The sequence below is a fragment of the Typopeltis vanoorti genome, chromosome 9 (assembly GCF_054136105.1).
Source record: "Typopeltis vanoorti isolate ZY-2024b chromosome 9, IOZ_Tvanoo_1.0, whole genome shotgun sequence".
In the NCBI taxonomy this organism is placed as follows: domain Eukaryota; kingdom Metazoa; phylum Arthropoda; class Arachnida; order Uropygi; family Thelyphonidae; genus Typopeltis; species Typopeltis vanoorti.
Window position 1 is genome coordinate 142289747 of NC_143557.1, and position 21236 is coordinate 142310982.

The window sequence follows — 21236 nt, forward strand, 5'->3', positions numbered from 1 at the left end:
AAAAGAGAGAGAGAGAGAATGCAATAAGAAGAATTGGACAGAAAGAGTTAGTTGATGGTTGTGAATTGTGCGAAGGCGACCGAGTTTTTAAAGTAGTCCATTATGTCAATCAAATTCCTCTTCTCCACTTGGTTTGATTGTTTTGAGAATGATCAACCCGGTCATGTCCTCATAAGATTCAGCTCTCCTTTGCTCGAAGATCCCTTCTAATGGTTAAACTTTCTCTCCCGCCCACACCAAAGGGCATCGTCACTGTCCAATTCCTAACAGACTCGACCATGGAAATTGTACTTTGGAGTTGTTTGGAATTCCCACAGAGAGTGCTGAAGCCATCACTTCTAATCTCATGTTCTGCAACGAAGTATGTCATCAGGAAGCAGGAATGTTTTTTTTGGGGGGGAGGGGGTTATAACTTTTTTTATTGATCTGAAATATTTACATATATTGTAAGCCTCATATTCTGATACAATATGTTGAATAATCCTATGTGAAACCTAAGAGCACGTTAGAGTTACAAAATTTTATGTAATGCATTATCATTATATACACATATGTACATTCATATAATATACATATTACATATTATTATAATATAATTACATAATAAAATCGCAGGAGATATGCTAATATGTAAAGAGAAAGTTGCATAACAATTAATTGGGAAAAAATAAAACAAAGCAGTTAAATAGCATTTAGATTTTTACGTTTTACACATGAGACTGGATCTTTGAATACAAATATGCTAAAACCCAATAATTTATACGATTATTTTGAACAGAGCTTCCTCATTTCTGTGGGAAAATAAATACTATTTGATTAGAGTTTTGTATTTGTTTGGGTTAGTTTCATTTCTTATTGTGAAAGGTAGTGTGTTCAATACTTTTGGCGCTAAATAAGTATAATGTTCGTGATTTGCTTCTTTATTTGCTTTTGGAACTAAATATTTTAGGCCCTATGTCTACTAAGGAAAGCATCTTGTTTGATATTTACATATTCGTTGTCGTTTTTTATGAATAATAGTACCCTATAGACGTATAAATATCTAAGGGGTAGTATGTTTGGTATGGTGTATTTATTATGCATTGCAGCATCCTTATGGTTCGCTTGTATTCTTTGACAAGTTCTATGAGCGTAGCATGCGCTGTTGGATCACCAACTCTCATTCCACCAAATACAGTGTTTTGGAAGAAATGATTAAGCTTATCTAAATATAAATATTTTCTTCATTATGCTTTTGCACTTAGATAGATGTAAATAAAGTTTCTCTTTTTTACATCTATTACCCCAAAAACAGCATGAGTAGCATTACAAGGTGTAGGTTATAAACTAAACCATAGAAAGCTACTTGCACAACAAGCATTACATTCCCGTCTAGATTTACAAAGTTCGCCCTCGAGTGAAATCAAAAATTAGTTTGTATGAACAGCTTACGATGGCAAAGAAGGTAAAACTACTAATCAAAGTATTTTGTTATTTTTCACACTAATGGAGAGAATCTGAGAAGCAGGTTGATATTGATGAGTCAATAAGTGAGTTTGCAACTTATAACAAGTCGAGTTTTATGTATAAGTTCACTATTTCCTAGAGAATAATATTCTCTAAGAATGTTTGAGGTTAATTTACATCCATGTAATTCAAGAAACTTATAAATAAGATCTTCTTTTCCAACCCTCGCCTTTACCACACACTCGGCTAATATAAAGGTGAACCTTGAGTGTATCGGAATGATATTAAGAAATTTAGCGATTACAGATTGCAGTGATTGTGATCACGAAAAGATATCCCCTTAAAGATACTATCGCACATTTAATACCGTTAAGGGTTCGATGATCGAAACCCTGTTCCAGAGGCCAAATATGAAACTTTTCAAGCCACTTTGGGTGTCCAGTACTCAGGGTTGCACACCAGATGACGAAAAACTACCACCTAAACAATTTCACAAACGTTCATGCTCATAGCGAGATTCAAACTCACGGTTAAAGAGCAGGTACGGGTACGGGTACACCATCCGCTCGACTAACCAGGCCAGCAAAGTGTTTACTAATTAGAAGTAACATTTTTATTTATTTTAAAATGGCAGAAACTGTGTGTAGTGTTTGAAGTGGTATTGGAAGCAGATTCGTCCTATTGCAGTATTCATTTGAGGGATTTTTGTTTAACAGCTTTATGGTACAAGTGACCCTCAGTGTCTGGTGTAGGATTGAGTGGAGGCTTCTAGAGTAAGTCAGTGGTTCTTTAAGACTTTTCCTATCTGAGAGGTTGTTTTATGCGTGAGGCAAAACAATATTCTATCTGCAAATTTCTTGTATGATAAGGATAAGCACTGCCCAAATGATTATTTAAGGAAATCTGTTGCTGAAGTGATTACGTAATTCTACACCAACAAGAGTTCTGAGAGTGGTGCAGAATCTTTTTTTTTTTTTTTTTTTTGCAATTTCAAGAGTTTTCTAAGGCGCCTTTTAGTAGCACTTCGCCCAAAAGAGTTTAGACTATAATACTGAGATGTAAATGGACAGATTATTAAAATACTGTGTAATTCAATGTTAATAAATATTAGGTGATGCACTTGAGGGGTGATGAGATATCCAATGTCCTATTATATTGATGGAGTTATGCTGGAAGAAACTCATCAGGCTAGTGTTGGTAGATAAGAAAGGGGGGAGTGATAGTAGACAGGAGGTTCGGGGACCATGTAGCAAAAATTATAAACACAACTCAGAGAATAACGGCAATGCTGAAACGAACCTTGACATGTAAGGATAACGATGTCATTTTGTCTCTTTACAAGGCCGTGATAAGACCTCACTTGGCCCATGTCTGGTCTCCCGGTTTCCGTTGTGATTCTGATACAATGGAGAGAATGCAAAGGAGAGTAAATATGATATCAGGGTTGTGGAATACTGATCATGAAGACAGATGGAGAATTTGTAGGATGCAGACAGTAGCAAACAGGAGAAAGAGGGATGATATGATTGAGACATAAACTTCTAAAAGGGTCATAGAGGATTTCAATTGATGGAATTTTATTTTTTAATTTCCGGAGGGTGGGGAAAGGACAAGAGGGCATCCATGGAAGTTCAGAATAAATGCCCCTAAGAAGGGGGTGAGGAGTAGATATTTCTCTCGTAGGGTGGTGCGTGATTGGAATGGATTGCCATTGGATGTTGTGAGTGCAAGCAGTGTGAATGAAAGAGAATAAGTGTGATAGCTGGTGCGAATAATACGGCCTCCTCGATGAGCCCCTGACTCCCTGGGTGTCTCCCTTAATAACATCAATAAAAGAAGACGTCCAGTATTTTAGACATTTTTTATTGCTGTATGCGTTCTCTTCGAAAAAGAAATTCGTTTTCCTTTGAAGTAATTCTAATGGTTGAGACTTTCCTTAAGTCAACTTTTTTTTGTTGTAGTTGGTGGTGGTGGTGTCGCGAACATTTTTCCGAAGAGGCATCATTTGATGACGTATTAAACCGCAGTAAAGAGTATTAGTCACTGTTCCCTTTAAGTATATCGTGCAACGCGTCATCTTTATATATAAGTACGGTATTGTGGAATAAACAATTGTTCACTACGGAAATCTCTGATTTCGCAAACGATGATCATATTTAATGCTCACGTGGCATTTGAATAGGCCTAAAAATGTAAACAATTAAATAATATGCAAGTGAAGCAGACAAAGTACAAAATGATCACCAAATATTTGGGGTAAAGCCAGATAATAATGGCAGCACAATTGCTAGACATAAGGACGATTTGGATCGGTATGAGGTATGTTCGTGCTAATTTGGTTTCAAATCCATCATGACACTGTTTGGAAAGCCGTGGGTTCGAATCCCTCCCGAACAGGATGCGAAAACCTTTAAAAGAGCCTTTCAACCGAAGCTAAGTTAGCCACCTATATTCACCTTCAACCGAAGGTGCATCCCGCAGTGATTATAAGAGCACAATTAGATCATCGGTTCACACAAACTCGCCAGATAGATGAGACTTGCATCCCCGTTGCTAATTGAGGCAGTTTGGGGCATTCTCGTTTTGAATGCGAAACCTGCCAATGATATTTTAGGAAGGTTATCATCCAAGATTAAAATGGAAAACTAATTAATATTTCGAAGAATAAAAATATTCAAAATTTTAACTAATTAACAGCTGTTTATATTTGCGTAATTTAGCACTTCATTCTTCACTAAAAAAAAAACGTAATTTAGCACTTCACTGAAAAGAAAACTACTCCGTGTATTTGTTTGTTTTTTCTTTCTTTCTTTTTGTTTTCGTTGAACCAAGATAGGATTGATGCACCAAATACTATTTCTTTCTTCCCGAGTATTCTTGCGTTCAAGCGAGCAAAATTTGTTGACCTTCTTGAATTGATATCAGTCTGAATTAAGATATAATCCGAGTCTGGATTTAAGTTTTATGATTTTGGTACTAAGTAAGCTACGAGGATATATAATTGTGTGTATGAGAGCTCTTCTGGATAGTTTGTTGGTTTGCAAGAGAAAAAAACTTTTCTACCTTCCCAGATGAACTCGAGAGAGAGTGGCTAATTCACCTTTAGTTGAAAAACCCTTATAAATGTTCTATGCGCCCCGGATGGAATTCTAACCAGTCTTTGCGACTAAAGAGCAGTTTCCCAAAGCAGCAGCTCGCCGATAAGCACTATTTTTCGTTCAAGGGTCATTTGTTCAATAGAAGCCATAAGGACAATTGAATGACTTTCTGTCAAGGCCTGTTGCTACGGTCTCCACGTGAAAGCTTTAGTGCTGATGTTATGAGGCAATCACGCGGGAAGACGTGAGACTCTCGGATATTATTATTGCCCATATTTTACGATACCAGCAACGATGGTGAATGTTGAAAGTTTTAAGATGGTAAGTCAGTTCATTAATATCATCATTTTACATCGGTTCGACGAAACTTAAATGAAAGGTTAATTATTATAATTATTAGCGTATAACGGGGTTAGGGAAGTCGAAATTATACGTGCTGTTTTTAAGACAGACAGGATTTCAAAGGGGCGTGTAGTGATGGATCCGAGACAGCATCTCTCGAACTTCTGGGGATCCAAACTTTCTTAATTGTGATTTAACTTAAAATAATTTCGTGTTGATCAGAGCAAACACGTTAGCCACTCGTACATGTAAAAAATATATTTATTTATTTATTTGATTTTATTTTTTGCATAGGAAGACCAGATTCTTGGCATGAGTCAACCAGTGACCCAGCCAAGACTCACCGCAATTCTAAATCTTTCTGTATTGCTGCAGATGACAGCAGTTAAAACTGTCTAAATAAATGCTGTTAACTTTGAACTTTTTAGAGGGTTCAGCAGTTTGTTAACGAGACCGTAAATTCCACTTGCAATCCGCAAATATTTATTCTGTCTGTTTGTCTTGTTGCTGATGCTGCATGCGCGTCACCTCTGCTTCTAACCTTCATCTCTTTCTAAGAAATTATTAATTTTCGTTGAACGGCAGCATCCGGGAAGCAGCAAGTTTGTTCTTGTTGGAGAAAGACACACACACACACAGAGAGAGAGAGAGAGAGAGAGAGAGAGACAGAGAGAGGGGTGCACTATAAAGAAAATAAGCAAAACATGCACGTCTGTCGCACTCACCTGGCATTAAGTCAACAAAGTATTCGAAGTTTTTTTTTTTTTTTTTTTTTTATGTTGTCGTACATCTTCTATCCGACCGCAAAAGTCATTCTTGCCGCCATCTAACCTTCCCCTTTCCCCCGTTACACGGCACTCGTGGGTAATATATTTGTCGCAAATTTGAAAGTTTGTTGCCTCCCAAATTGACGTAGTTTTGTGACACTTTGGAACAATATAAATGCGCTTCGAGACAAAAAGCAACTTTGTCCAGATGGCGCCCGCTGGTCTGGGGGTCCCGGATCATTTAAAGGAAAACGCATAAAGCCATAAATATAAATGTCCGGCCGTTTGTTTTCGCAGAGTTATTACCCCGGGCACAGCTTCGCTCGCAGAACGAACATTCTTCTCTCAAATAGGAATTTGAGCAGAACGTTCACTGACTTCCCTCCAGGTGGAGCTTTTATTGGCGGCTTGTCATTGGGGAAGACTAACAGATGTATCGCTCCGTGTGAGGACCGACGTAGGGGGTCGAGCATAAACAAGCGAGAAAGAAAGAGAGAGCAGATCGCATTACTGTATCTACCACGATTGTGGGTTTTCAAGTACCTCGTGTGAGTTGAATTGGAATATGAAAGCGAATGGGGGAGGGGGGACGGGAGGGGAACCCACACAATCTCTTCTGCTTAATGTTCCTTCTGTGCATTTGAAAACAATAGCACGGTAAATATTATCACTGAGTAGCGCAATATCGTAATATTTTATACACTCTCCTCCGATATGATTAGGGAGGTTGAGCAAACGCATGTAACGCTTACTAAAATTAAAAGTTTTTGAAATGTTAGAAGGTGCATCCATCGCCCACGTCCTGCGCATTCATCGGAAGCATTTATACAGAAAGGCTTGTGTCTGGTATTGTTTCAGAACCGATTCATATTAATACCGCTTTCCCAGTAGGGCGTGAATTCAACTCCATGGATGTTTGTAATAGTCTTTAAGAAGTAGGAGACTTTCATCGTAAAGAGTAAAACTATTATTGGAGGCTTATTGGAGGCCTGAAGTGGCTAGATCCGGAAAATCACTCACGGTACTAATGAAACACAAGTATAGAGATTTTAGTAAGTGGGATTCAAGTTTAAAAAAAAGAAAAAAAAATGGCCGCATACCAAAAATATCCAGGACTGTGGCAAGACATTAAACAGTCTTGTCCCAAACTTGTGGAAGAACACATCATCATCATCATCATGCTTAAGGATTTAGGTCGCATGGCCTGTTCCGGCCTTAGAATTCATCGTTGAATTGTTTAAGAGGACGTCCTGGGTGTTTTCTTTTTCCTAATGGCTTGTACTTTAAGGCTTGTTTTGGTAATCTTTCTGTTTTCATTCTTTGAACGTGTTCCATCCATTTATGTTTATATTTTTTTGATTTTTTCTATTACTGATTCCTGGTTTAATTCTTTCATAATTTCTTCGTTTCCGTTTTACTCACAAACTTCATCTCAGCTGTTATTAGTCTTTGTCTTTGTATTTTATTGTCCAGATTTCGCTCCCATACATTAAGACCGGTAGGGCTAATGTATTGTATACTTTTAGCCTGGTTTGTTTTTGAACTGGGTTTGGTTTAAATATAGAGTTAATTACACCTGTTATTTTTAAATATTTTGCAATTTTTACGTTTATATACTTTTCATTTTCATATGTGATCATACATCCTAGGTAGTTAAATGAATTCACCTGTTCTAAGATCTTGTTATCTATCACTATTTTAGTTCTTGCTGGATCTTGTCCTTTAAAGGCCATCCTTTTTGATTTTTCTGTTGATATTATCATGCCATAATCTTTGGATATCTTATTTAGATCTAAAATAGTTTTCTGTAAGTTATCTTCAGAATTTGTAATTATTATTTGGTCGTTCTGTGAAGAGGAGAGTGTTTAAGTTAACTGTAGGTGAAAGTTTAATTCCTTGATGTAAATTTTTACTCCATTTTATTATTATTTCATTTAAGTAGACATTAAAAAGAGTTGCTGAGAGGGGACATCCCTGTCGGACTCCTTGGTTTATCTCTCTCGTATACGATAGCTCGTGATTTAATCTTATTTGTTTTGATTATTTTCATATATACTTGTGATAGCTTTCAGGATATTTGGTATTTGTCTTTCTTTTAATGTGTTAAATAATATGTTTCTTTTAACTTTGTCAAATGCTTTTTCAAAGTCAATAAATGCAATATGTGTTTCTAAATTGTATTGTCTTCTTTTCTCTATTATTAATTTTAGGCAAAAGGCCGGGTCTATACATGATCGTCCTTTTCTAGATCCATTCTTTACTTCTAAAATAAAGTTTTTGGAATATTTCATTAGTTTGCTATTTAAGATTCTGCTATATATTTTGTAACAGAAATTTAGTATACTGATACCTCTATGGATTTTAGGGTCATCTCTACCACCTTTTTTAAAGATAGGGATCACAATTGCTTTTTTCCATTCTGGGGGCGGGGGTTACTAGTTGAATAGATTTTATTTAAGAATAATAAGAGTCTTTCTTTGAACGTTATTCCTGCATATTTATATATTCTTAACCCTGCTTATCTTCTCTGGTGATTTTTCCATTGTTTTTTTTTCTTTTTTCAGGGCTGATTTCTAATTCTTCTTTAGTTATTTCTTTTTCATTTTCATTAAATGTTTGCCAGTTATCTTTTTTTTTTAAATATTTATCTGTCCACAATTCTTGTAGTAATTTAGAAATTCTTTTAATTTCAATTCGGTGTTTAATTTTTTGTTTTCTTTAGTATCTGTACTTAAGTATTTCAAAATCGTATATGCATTACTACTTATTTTATATGAATCCTGTTCTAAATTGATGTGGAAGAACACAATGTCGCTAAATTCGTTGATGTCTTTTATGATTGTGAGAATTGAGTATTTGTGGCTCTTAAGACTCTTTGCTGCCCTCAAACAAGCCACTTTGGGATCCTCCTCGTGGTTCTAATAGAGTGTCTCATAACAGTCCCTCTGTGTGACGAGAAACTCCTAATCACCCAATGCGTATTGGGTGATCCGACACACAGTGATAATTTCCAGCTCAGAAGACATTTCCTGAATATTTTTGATGAACGTGGGTGTAATTGACTAATTTTTCAGATATTTTTGACTTTATGGATATTTGCCGTGTAAGTCCCCATAGAGCCAAAAGAGGAATTAACCACTTATTTCCATTCTGATACCGCCAACCGCAATCAATTAGTAGGAATTAGATACGCTGTGCGAACAGAATGACGTCACCATATAGACGTCATCGTGGTCGTATGGTACGTATAATTTTTTTTTCTTTTTCGTTTATTGGATGGATGTTTCCTTCTTTTTTTTTTTTTTTTTCTATGGACTTATAGTAATCATTGCCCAATTAAAGGGGTGGGTGGAATGTCACATCATCCAGAAGCATCTATAAGATCAGCTTTAATGTAATTTATATAAAATTGAAAATCATTTTCTCTAACGACGTGGCATCTTAACGGTGTGGATTTGTTTGTATGCTGGAAAGTTATTTTTATAATTCAGACCACATTATTCGCTCTGAAGTTCTTTTTTTAAATTTACAGTTCATTCTTGATTTTCTTGATGCTTGAACAGTGTTGTCACGTGGTTACTTTGTGATACCAAATTTTTATGACGTATCTGCCCGTTTTAGAGACAGCTACGATTTGGAAAAAGCTGAAACCACTCGAACAGATGCTCGAAAAGTCTCCAATGTAGTTGGCAACATAATCACCGTGTGTGTGGTCAATATTGTGGCGTGATTCTCGACCCCCGCTATTCTAATAAATAAATCATCTTCAGTTCCGCAGCAATTCTCGAAAAGCCCTTGCAAACGCCACCCTTCACTAACCTTGACCACCGATAGCACATTAAGTGTTATTTTAGGTTCCACTTAGCGATGACATTTTGGCGCGCTATGCCCCACTGAACGCGATGGCAGCGCGTTCATAGCGTTGTTAGCAGGCGCCGTTTGGTCTCGTCAGTATACGCTTCATTGTCTTTTTTTTTTCTTATTTCTTCAACTCATCTTCACCAGTAGATGGCGTGGTTTGCACTCAGTTTACAACGTTAAAGCAGTCAACACTTCTTTTTTTTTTTGCCATCACCGTAGACATTTGCCCCGAAGGCAGTTCTCGAGCTCTCCCGACTCTCTCTCCCCCCCTCTTCCCGTGCCCACCCCTCGAGACCAGAGGAAGAAGTACGAGCCAAAAGTTCATTACGGATCTAATCAAAGAGGTCCCGTCGGGCCCAGAGGAGCACTTAAGCCTAATCACTACCTGGAGACTCCATTAACTACCTCACAGTCCAGTTGACACGCACCCGCTATTGATTGCAGCGCCAATGATGGCCGAGTAATGAAAAGTTGGTTTTGTTCACATTCAGTTTCCCGCTCCCGTAATGAAACCGTTTAATTATTAACCAACTGTGCCGTGATATGCCCAGACCTCATCTGTCACAGCATGCACCAGTGACCGCGTTGTCTACAGAGCGCGTGCACACACAACGTAAAAATCTTAACTCGCTTTTCAAATCTATACGTGTTCGATTACACTACTGATCGTTCTTCGGGATTGAACGCACTCGGCTTTTAACTATCCAATGGGTGGGTGGGTGGCGGAGGGGGGGATTATATTTGCTTCCGAACATGATCGGCCTACACAAAGTAGTAACAAGTTTTTTAAAATGAAATTTTAAGGTAACGTTTAAGAAACCATACCCCTCTATATGAGATGTCAACCTATTTAAGGGCAATAAAAATGATGCAGTTTCGCCGTAATGTATCCACCTCAGACAAGCCGTGATGATAAGTAGTATTTAGTGCGAACCGTTTTTAAATCGAGAGGTAAATCGCAGTGCAAAGCTTAAGGGAAAACGAAAGGCAGCAGAAAAAACTGTCGACATAAAAGCAATTAAAACATAAAGATTAAAATATCGATGAAAAACACAACCAAAAAAAATGACTGAAATAGTTACGAGGTTACGATAAAATATGAAGAGATGAAATAAGCAGAAAACGACCAAACATAAATATGTATTACAGTGCATTTCTAATCACACCGATTATAAATGCAAATATCTCCAACGCTATTTTTGAAGTAGTAACAAATCAAACATGTCCGCGAGGTTAGCCTAGTGGCTATGCGCTTCGCAACCATATGCTTATGGAGGAGCTTAAGGATCTTTCTCAGACATAGCCAAGTTAGCTGGTCTGGGGCGTGGACAGCAGGGCTTTTCTCCCCCAGTTTATGTGGGGTTTTCCCTCCGCAAGCAGACAAACCGACCTCCCGAACATACGCGGCGACAACCATAGAATATACCAGGAGGCATAGGGCTAGTCACCTTATCCTCGGGACGGGTACGACTTAGAAGAGCTCTAATACGTAGTAGGGAGAACAAATCAAGCATCGTACGGCAAAAGAAATGCATCACGTATCCTACCCAATTGTCGTTATCTTTCCAACCCTAGAATGACTCTACAGTTGTGTGTTAAGGAAACTGGTCAAGCGAAAGTTCACTTCTCAAGAAAAGCGCCAATTTTTTGTTCTCTTCATATGTCTCCTGAATTTAGTCAACTACATTTCTTCTTGCGTGAGATTGTGCCAAAGATCATGTTAACATTTCGCCATCATCATCTTATCATGGCATTCATTAGATGCGATTTTCAATTGATTTAGAACTAGATTTAGCGGAAAAGTTCCTGCCCACTTGTGTTGTCCATACACAGATTCTCTTTCAAGATACTTTTCCATTCAATCTTGGTCTCGCTAAGAATTTCATTTGTTATTTCTTCAGATGCGATCTTTGAATTTTGCAGCTTTCTTTTTTTTTTTCATTTTACAACTCCTTTGCTGTGGATCTTTTCAGTCCACTTTTATTTTTCGCATTCTTATTTGACGTCCTCTTTCTTCATGAATCATGTTTCAAATTAATTTCTTTTTCATTTACCGAAATGCAGATTTTTCCATCGCAGTGGTTTTGGGATGGAAAAATCTACAGACCCTATCTTTTTATTTTGGAGAGGGATGTTGCTGCTATAAATAGGATTAGATATTTTCATATAAAGTTTTTTTTTTTAATGTTGGGCCCATATACGAGAGGTTGGCTGGTCAACCTACAGTACTTTAGTACCGTGTATGGGTAGTGGGATGGGAAAGGGAACTTGTTTACATTCGATTTAAAAGCCTGCGTATTGTATTCCTTGGGAAGCACATCAGGGGGAAGACTGTTCCAGAGTACAGCAGAAGCAGGGATGAAGGAGGAGGAAAAGAAACTTGTTCTGTGGGTTTTGAGGTGTACTGTGAAGGGATGTTGGGAGGTGGCGGTACGTGTTCTGAACTGATTTTAACCTGATCGTTCTGTGCTGCTCATTTATCGATTTTAAAAAATTCTGAAAGGCCTTTCACTACTGGCCAAGAGAAAAGAGTTATCCGCATGTCACGCATTGTTCAGCGTTCCATTTATCTTGAAGGCTTCCTTATTTATCTGCGAACTCGTCATTAATTATTATCTCTGAATAGATGCTCAAAAGTAACGATTATAATACGTAGATCTGGAGGATCTCTCTCTCTTTCTTGATAACATTTATATATACTTAGACCGTTTTTCATCTATTTCTGCAGTAGTTTCTTGATTCTAGTATAACTGTCTTGATATTTCTCCATTAATCCCAGTATTACAGGAGATTTCAGTTTCGCTTTTCTTATTACATTTTCTCGCATGCTTTATTGTAATCACTAAAGCATGCAATAACTGGAAAAAGCTTCGTTTTAATCTATAATATAAGCATCCAAATTATCTAACTCTTGGCATATCCGGTTCAAATACTAATGTACTATCAGTTTACAGTCTTTCGTGGGTGGAAGTCACATAATAAAATCTCATATTTGATATCAGAGATGTTGAGAGTAGCATTTTAACTAAATATTATATACATTTGGTTAATATCTATAATTATCAGATATCTAAAACAATTGAGAAATCATAAATGTTTTAGATAACCGAGGATCTTATTTTCTCCACTTGATTTTTCACGTTTATACTTTCCATTGTGCACTGATCAGATTTAAGTTGACCTCCACTATTAGTTGAAAGTCCTTTATTATCTCGAAGCAGTCTTGTGATCTCGTCATCAGTTCTTACTAACCGATGATTATAGAGGTGAGTAGCGGCTTGTTTTTAATTCCATTCCCGTTACTTCTTGAATCAGGAAATTTCGAAACTGAATCTTTGCTTGTAACATTTCCATTTCTTTACATTTGACTTCCAGTCATTTTTCTTTAGCAGTTCTTATTTTTGTTGTTGTTGCCTTAGTTTATTACCACTTTCGTATTTGGTTGGTACCGTGGATTTTTTCTTTATTTTTTCCCTGTCTTCCCTTAGCCGTACGATGCGATCTATCATGCATTATTTTCTCGTATGTGATACATTGTTTGCGTCTAGGAGTTTCTTGTGTTGCATCCAAAATTTTTTTGAAAAATTTCTGCGGTTTTTCTATATTTCCGCTACTATCTATCCCTTTATTTTAGTGGTTGCGTATCATGAAGATAACTAAAATAGAACAGATATTTATACAAACGAAACCGAATTGATATTCGTCGTCGCATGTTGGTCTTCCACGTCTTCTCTTCCTCTCAACTTTCCCTTGTAATATGGTTCTTGTCAGGTGTCCCGAAGAACCTCTCAGAAGATGTCCCGCAAATCTGGTCTTTCTTTACATAATATTCTTGAGCAGTGTTCTTTCCATCCCAACTCTTCTTAAAACTTCTTGATTTGATATTCTCTCTGTATATCTAATCTTTTCCATCTTTTAATAACACCACATTTCCAATGCATTAATTCTTTCATCTTTCTTTCTGAGTGTTCAATGACTCACTTCCATAACTTGCAATACTCCAAACTGTTGCTTTAACTATTCCAACTCTCTAACACCTATTTTAATATTCTTGTTTATTAAAATTCTCTTCATTTCCATAAATGTCGATTTAGCTTTTCCTATTCTGTTTCTAATGTCCAACTCTGAAGTTCCTTTCTCTGAGATCCAGCTCCTAAATACTGAAATCTTTCCACTTCTTCTAAAATCTTTCTTCCACATCTTATCTTTACATTATCTCCTATTTTTCTACCCATTATCATTATCTTGGTCTTCTTTGTGTTAATTCTTAGTCCATACTCTTTGCAAATGTTTTCAATTCTTTGAACAATTTGTTGTTTGATATTACACGGGTAAAAAATGGAGTACAACAGTGTAAACAATTATGCACTGGGTGAACAGTCCATTAGTGATCTTTAACCAACCAGTATCGTATTGGACTGCTGTAATAAACCTTCAGAGCAGCCTCAACACAATGGGACAGACTCCACAAGAATTCGGAAATACTTCAAAGGTATCCTAGCGGAGACTGACACGATTCTATCATATTTTCTGGCAGTGTCTCGTTTCGCAACATCCTGCGAAACGAGAATCCAATGACTGTGGGCACGGGGACAGCAGCTGATGTCAAGCTAAGGTAAATAAGGTAAGGGTTATTAAGTAGAAGTCCAGGCCATATCAGAAACGATGGTTTTAATGCTATTCTCCAATTGCTTTCATATACTTTTTAATGGCCGATCTTGGTGTTTTCGATTTGTAGTGAAATAATTCGAATTCAAATCGTAATCAGTGGTGAAATTTTGTCACAGATAATCAGAATTATGCTATTTGGAATATCATTCTTGTTACTTACCTTACTTACCACTTTAAGAAATTTGCACAGGGTCAAATATTAGAAGTTGATGGCGATTTATTGAGAAAAGTTGGTTCAGTGCACTCGAATCACCATTGGTCGCTGTTTTCGAAATTACTGCCGGTTTACAACTATTTATTTCGTGCAGAAGCTTGTTTTACAGAATATTAGAGTCTTATCTGCATACTCGGGATTCCCAAGTGAGACATCAAAACCGAGGCTCAAAATAGGATGGCGGCTCTTTGGTAAACTGTTTAGTTTGGGTTTATGGATCGTGTGCCGATTTTAAAACACCAGAAGGAAAGGATCTGTATGGCCATGAAATATCGTAACCAAGGCAACAGACGCCAGAGAAAGCGTGTGGGGGAATCCTTTCTTTCTATTCCTGTTGGTGATCACAGCCTGGCAACTTCCATACGAAATATTATCTGCCTGCTTGTTATGGTCGAGTAGATAGCAGCGCATCTGTTCTCCAGTTAATAATCAGTGGGTTCGAATTCTCTCATCTCATCTCATCTTCATTTAACCCTCTTTTATCTTGCGGTGTCGAGGGTTTATTAATCACCGGACCTCAAACCGTTCACCGGATAAGGTGGTCAGCTCTATGCCCCGGTGTATGCTATGTCCTGTAGTGTTGAGTTCTTAAAGTCGGTTTGCCTGCTTTGCGGGATGAAAAACCCCAGGATAAACTAGGGAAAAAACCCTACTGTCCACGCCCGAGACAGGCTAACTTGGCTATGGCTGAGGAAGATCCTTCAGCTCCTCACGTAAAAACACACCATAGCACACAGCATACATAAGAATTCTATGAAATACAAATCAATATTATTTATTTTTGATTAAGTTCTCAATCTTTTTTTTTTCTGATTGTAATCATTTTAACTTTACTTCATTGGGCAGTTTATTGGAGCTGCTTATAACTAAGTGGACACCGAATAGATTCAAAAGATTAGTGAAAGATTTCTTTGATTTTTCTTAGGAGCACATGACATACAGAAATAAGAGCCTCCGTAGCTCAGTGAGTATAGACGAACCCGTTTGGTCGGAAAGACCTGGGTTCGATCCCCGTCAGTGACGCGAGGAACCTTTATCTGGTCTCTTTCGACGAAAGGTGAGTTAGCCGGTCTCCTACGGAGGTGGAGGGTTTTTCCACCCTCGGGTATTTTGTCCCTCAGTACAGACCCTGTGTATATTAATGCTATGCCATCGATATCGTTAAAAGTTTATCAACTTTTCCTGGGTGGGATTGTGAAAAAAAAAGTGTTTCTAATTTAATGGTGCCAGTAGTAGAGAATATCACTGATCCGTTGTCAGCATTATTCTACTACTTTCAAAGAAATAAAAAAAAATGTTTACCATCGCCGATAATAGTTGGAACGTGTTTAAATCTACAAATCAACACCAAGAGTTCCATGAGAAGATAACTTCACACTTGAACACGAACTGTTAATTCACATCTGTTTTGAAAACACGTTAATCCAAACAGATGTTACGAATTTGTTTGTAGTCAACTCCTCCAAGTAAAATCAACTGCTGTGCCAGATTCCAAGACTTTCAGTGAATGAGAACACCGCACTCAACGAATGTGTTGTTATCGTTGTGGTTTACGAGTATTGAGAGCTAAAAAGAAATCAGGAGAATCGCTTGATGAAGAAACAACACGAGTGGTTGGAATTGTAATCTCAAATGTATACAATTAAACTCAACGAAGAATCAAAAGCTTATCGCGTGAGAAGGTGATGGGCGGCGGGGGGGGGAAACAATCGCGGACATGGGTGACAAACATCTGAATCAGCGAATCATATAAATGTTTAATGAAAGTCGGCGGCAACAATTAGTGCCCAAATGATCCAAGACAATCATGCGAGTTTGCAGGCTTATGTATTGTAATTATTTTTGTCTAATTTGCCACTGAAAATGGTCCAATGAAAATTGTGATGATAAATTTTAGTGTGATGGACAATCTAACGCCCGCACTCAGTTAAATTGCATCATGTCAGAAGGAAGTTATTGCTTCCTATCATTTTGAAGTGTTTTTAGAAACTTTTCTCCTAATATCGACTTTAAAAAAAAATCTGTTTATTTTTCTTTAAGGTAATCTTTAAGATAATATAATCTTATTTATAAATAAGATTATCTTTTTTTAAGATAATCTCTTCATTTTTCTTTCAAGATAATTTTTAAGAAGGATGTTCTAATTATCTTAGAACACCCTTCGTATCTGTTGGAAATGAACTTCTTCTGCCTGATTTAATTTAAAGTATTAAAATTGTTTTAATTCAAGGTATAACATGTTTACTTCACCGAAAATCTAAAAAAAAAAAGCAATTTTTTAAAATCAAAATAAGGTTTCCATGATGGTTTAAATTCGCATTCGTCTGTTATTGATATCTTCTTTAATGCAAGCTAATAAGCCCATTTATGATCATTCAGCTACGATGAAACCCTGGCGATTTCGGAAGCCTCTTCCTAATAACCCTCCTGCGTGGTCCCTTAATAACTGCCGTGAAAACATTGAGATATTTAAGCTTAAGCGGCGTTCAGCTGACCCGAGTGTATTCAGTAGAGACGCCATTTACTGCCGCTGTATTTCTCCTGGCCACCCCACACAACACTTCACCGACATAATCTCTTCCCGAGTAGCTCCGCAAGTCCCTTACGGCAAAACTATCAGATGTATACAAACTCCGAGCACTCGTTCTGCGGATAGAGACAAAGGAGGCTCGCCAAGTGGGGGACGTTGAGGGATGATCAAATTGGACACGCAGGTGCTCAGTAGACATGCATGACGGGGTGGCCGAAGAACGAGCAGGGAAGTTCCCTGCCCAGATGGGTCCTTTGCACGAATCATTTGATACGGCCCGTTTGGATCGGGTACTGCCAACAGAAGATTTACTGCCCTACACCACTGTCATGCAGAGAAACCCACTTCACAGTCCAAAGCCGGCATAGCTCTCCGAGAGGGTCATTCATTATTCGAGATCTGAGTGTAACTAATTATCAGCCAATTGACTGCGCTGTGCTCCCGTTTCTCCCCTGTTCACCTTTCTGTGTATGACGTCATTGGCGTGACGTCAGTGTCACGGATCGCGAGTTAATGATATCATTAAAGCGATATGGATCCCAGTGGACCGATACTGATTTTTGAGGATGACATCACATCCACACTCATATATGTGGTTGTGGAGCAAAATCGCGTTTGCCATCATCGCACTCTCTTCAACTGTTTTTTATTGAAAATTCTGAGATCGGAAGTTTCGTTTTTGGATGATACTTCCGGTTAGAACTGGTTCAAGAAATTAGTGATTCTGTTTTCTGTTGGAAGTTCTGAATTTATTGTGGAACTTTCCGTGTCTTTTCCATAAATTATAGATCTTCATGGAACTTCGATTGCGATCATGTTTTTAGGTTTCTTATTGAACTGTCTATACAATGAACGATCACTGAATCCAAAGGCCATCGATGGTGACTCAAAACACACTGCTTATTTGCTTCGTGACGAATTAACGGTGTTTCAAAAATGCATTTACCCAGAACTGGAGGAGTTTTTGGATGCACGATTGGGATTGCAAAAAAAAAATATTTGTTTTTTAATGTGGCGTCACTGCGGACTTCTGCGAAGAGAAAAAGAATTCTATTTCTAAAAGTTCCCCCCCCCCGCGCCTGCTTACTTCCAGCGGCAGTGATTCGTAAGAAACAAACTCCGTCGTTATTTACGGTGTAGACAAGTATCACGTGGGTCCTGACGTTCGAACAACAATCCCCCGCCTTCTCGAAAGCCCTGAGGGAGCGCGTTAATGACCAATGGCAAAGACGACAGTCGCAAGAAAAATGACCCTTCCGCAGACCGCTGATGTAGCGCACGGTGGCGGCATCCTTTTTGCTTTCCGCTTCGATGAGGTTGGTCGTCCCGCTTGTCGCCCGTCATATCAACGGTTGCATCGCTGCTTCCGAGCGTTCTGCACGAGAGGAGGACCTGGTAACAAACAAGAGGGGATGCGAAGGGATCAGGGAAGGCTTAGTTCCGCCCTCTGCACTCGATAGAAATTACAAAGCAGATTAGGCGGCAGTAAGTGCCCTTTTCAGCCTGATTTACCTTTTGCTTTACTGCAGGCTCACGAGCGGGCACGAGCTCCTTGCGATACGAGGCGCAGTTCGGCGTTATCTCTCAGTAAGACCCGGGCCTGGATCTTCTGCAAGGTCAATTAACTGTTGATATCGGCAGCGTGCTTAGATGTGTGTCCACTAGGTGGCGCAACTATCAGTTTGTCTTTTCCGACTTGCCTTCGGAGTAATTCGATTTTTGATGCCGTCGCTATCTCTCAAATCTGAGATACAACTTTTCAAGATCTCAACACCTGCGAAGTCATTTGTCACGTGTCGCAGCGATGTTGATTTCATCTACTAGAGTGACAGCTTCGGGGACCCGGCAATTTATTACACTTACCCCTTTGCGTTCTAATGTTAGTGCAAGCCTCAAAGCTACCACATGGGGAGACAGGATTGAAAATAGATTGTCTTCTTCCTTTCTAACTCATTCAAAAACTACACGAACCTGCAAGTTGAATCACTAAATAACAGAGCGTGGTGTGTCATTTTTCTCCCCGCCGGATATTTCAAGGAAAAGGGGCAATTTGCTCCAACGCGATGACTTTTACAGCAAACAGTTTGTCGGCCTGATTAGCCGAGTGTGTCTGCCAACAGGCTGTGAATTCGCATTCTGCTGTGGCATAAGCATCTTTAGGTAGTAGACAATTTTCGCTTTTCATTTGATCCTCCTTGCTCATCGGAGGCTTGAAGTGAGTTCAGAAAACAAACGTTTGGCCTTTAAATAACCAGTTTTGCCTCTGGAGAAAAGTTTCCGATGACGTCACTCTTAGCTCACCCATAATACTGAATGTTCAGTAGGCTTACAATCGTCTGTGGGAGAATTCGCACAGTTTTGAATTTTGTTTCTTCCTTTTAGTTTGACACTTAAAAAGTATTTGCGTATTTGTGTGTCGATCACTGAACGCGCAAATTCACTCCAGATTTAATAAAAAAAAATATTCGCAGAAAAAATATTCAATTAGCGTTTTCATTGACAATATAATTAATAGTTTTATATGATAGTTTTGCTATTCATTAAAGAAAGAATTGTGCTTAAAAATATATCGTTTTTATTTCAGGCTGATTCGTGAATTTCTTACTACTGATCTTGCAGGATTGCATCTTTTTCAATCCCATGATACAAACCTCCGTGGCTCAGTCGGTATACACGAAGCCCTTTGGTCGGAAAGACCTGGGTTCGATTCCCGTCCATGACGTGAGGAACCTTTATCTGGTCTCTTTCGACTAACGGTAAGTTAACCGGTCTCATACGGAGGTGAAGGAGTCCAAAGATATAAACCACGAAGAAAAAACTAATCGGTTACTTCAATAACTATCTGAACAGCAACTGATCTCTCTTTTTTCATTCCACCTTAGTCTTATTCCACCTTAATCAGATAGTCCACCTTAGATTTAGAATTTCAATAGAAATTCTAAATCTAAGGTGGACTATCTGAACACAGACAATCAAACTGATCATTAAGTAACCGAAATAGGCAATCCCCATCATCACCTCCTTGAAACGGATAGAAAATCACGCGGTGCAGTAGCATATAGAAAATTTTCTTCGAATCTGGTTTAATTTTGAAGGGCATATTGCAAAGATTGCCAAAACATCGCATCAAATTACATGGTTGTTGAAGAAGAAGCAGGGATAAGGAAGCGATTGTTCCACTTTATAAGGCATTAATAAGACCTCATCTGGATTTCTTGGTGATGCGGAAATGGTGGAGAGGATTCAGAGACGAGTTACAAAGATTGTTGCAGGTCTGTGGGATGTTCTCTATGAGGATAGATTGAAGATCTGTGGGCTACAAAAACTAGCTGATAGACGTAGGAGAGGACATGTGATAGAGACATATAAATTATTAAAAGGGTCTTATAGGATTGATACTGATAACATTTTTTAAGACCAGTGCAGGAAGGGAGAGAACGAGGGGTCATCCCTGGACAGTGTGTAAGAGTATGGTTAACAAGGGTGTTAGGACGAGATTTTTTACTTGGAGGACTGTGAATAGGTGGAATGTGTTGCCAGAGGTGGTCGTGAATGCTTCATCTGTGAACGAATTTAAGGAGAAGTATGATAGGTGTTGTGTAAATAATGGTTATTGTATCGATTTGGGGTCTCCCGCGATGGGTCTTTTGACTCCATGGAGACACCGTTATAATAATAATAATAATTTCATCTCGCAGTTATTTTTTATAGGTATTGGAATCGCTGGAAATTCGATTTGCATTAAATTACACGAAAACAAATCGCTATTACTCTAAATCCAGCTGACAAATAAACTGAAGCAGCATTCATATGATAATCAAAATGAAGCTAAATAGATCAACACATAGTCATTATAACGTATTAATTATTTGTAAATTATTTTTAATAATGCAACAACTCATTTGTAAGAATCATCACCTGCGTAACTGATTATATGGAGAGATGGATCATCTCTATCTTTTGCCTGATCAGTTTCCAAATATTTTAAAACATCAGCAAGTTCTTCCTCTTCCTATATACTTGCGAAGTATTAGTTATTAAGTACCTGCCCTCTGACGGCAGGATATTTCCAATTCACATCTGTAGGTTCCATTTGACATAACGTTTCATCTGACTGTAAATTAGCAGTCTCCACATAGACGCCATAACGTTTTTCTTACCGGGAGTTTCATTTAAAAAACAGTAAAACGACCGAAACATATTCAGACATTGACTTCAACTGACTCCAGTCGTTTTTTTAATTTACTTTTCAGAATAAATTTAAACATCGTATTATGCAAATCATCTTTATCCATCTCACTGAAATT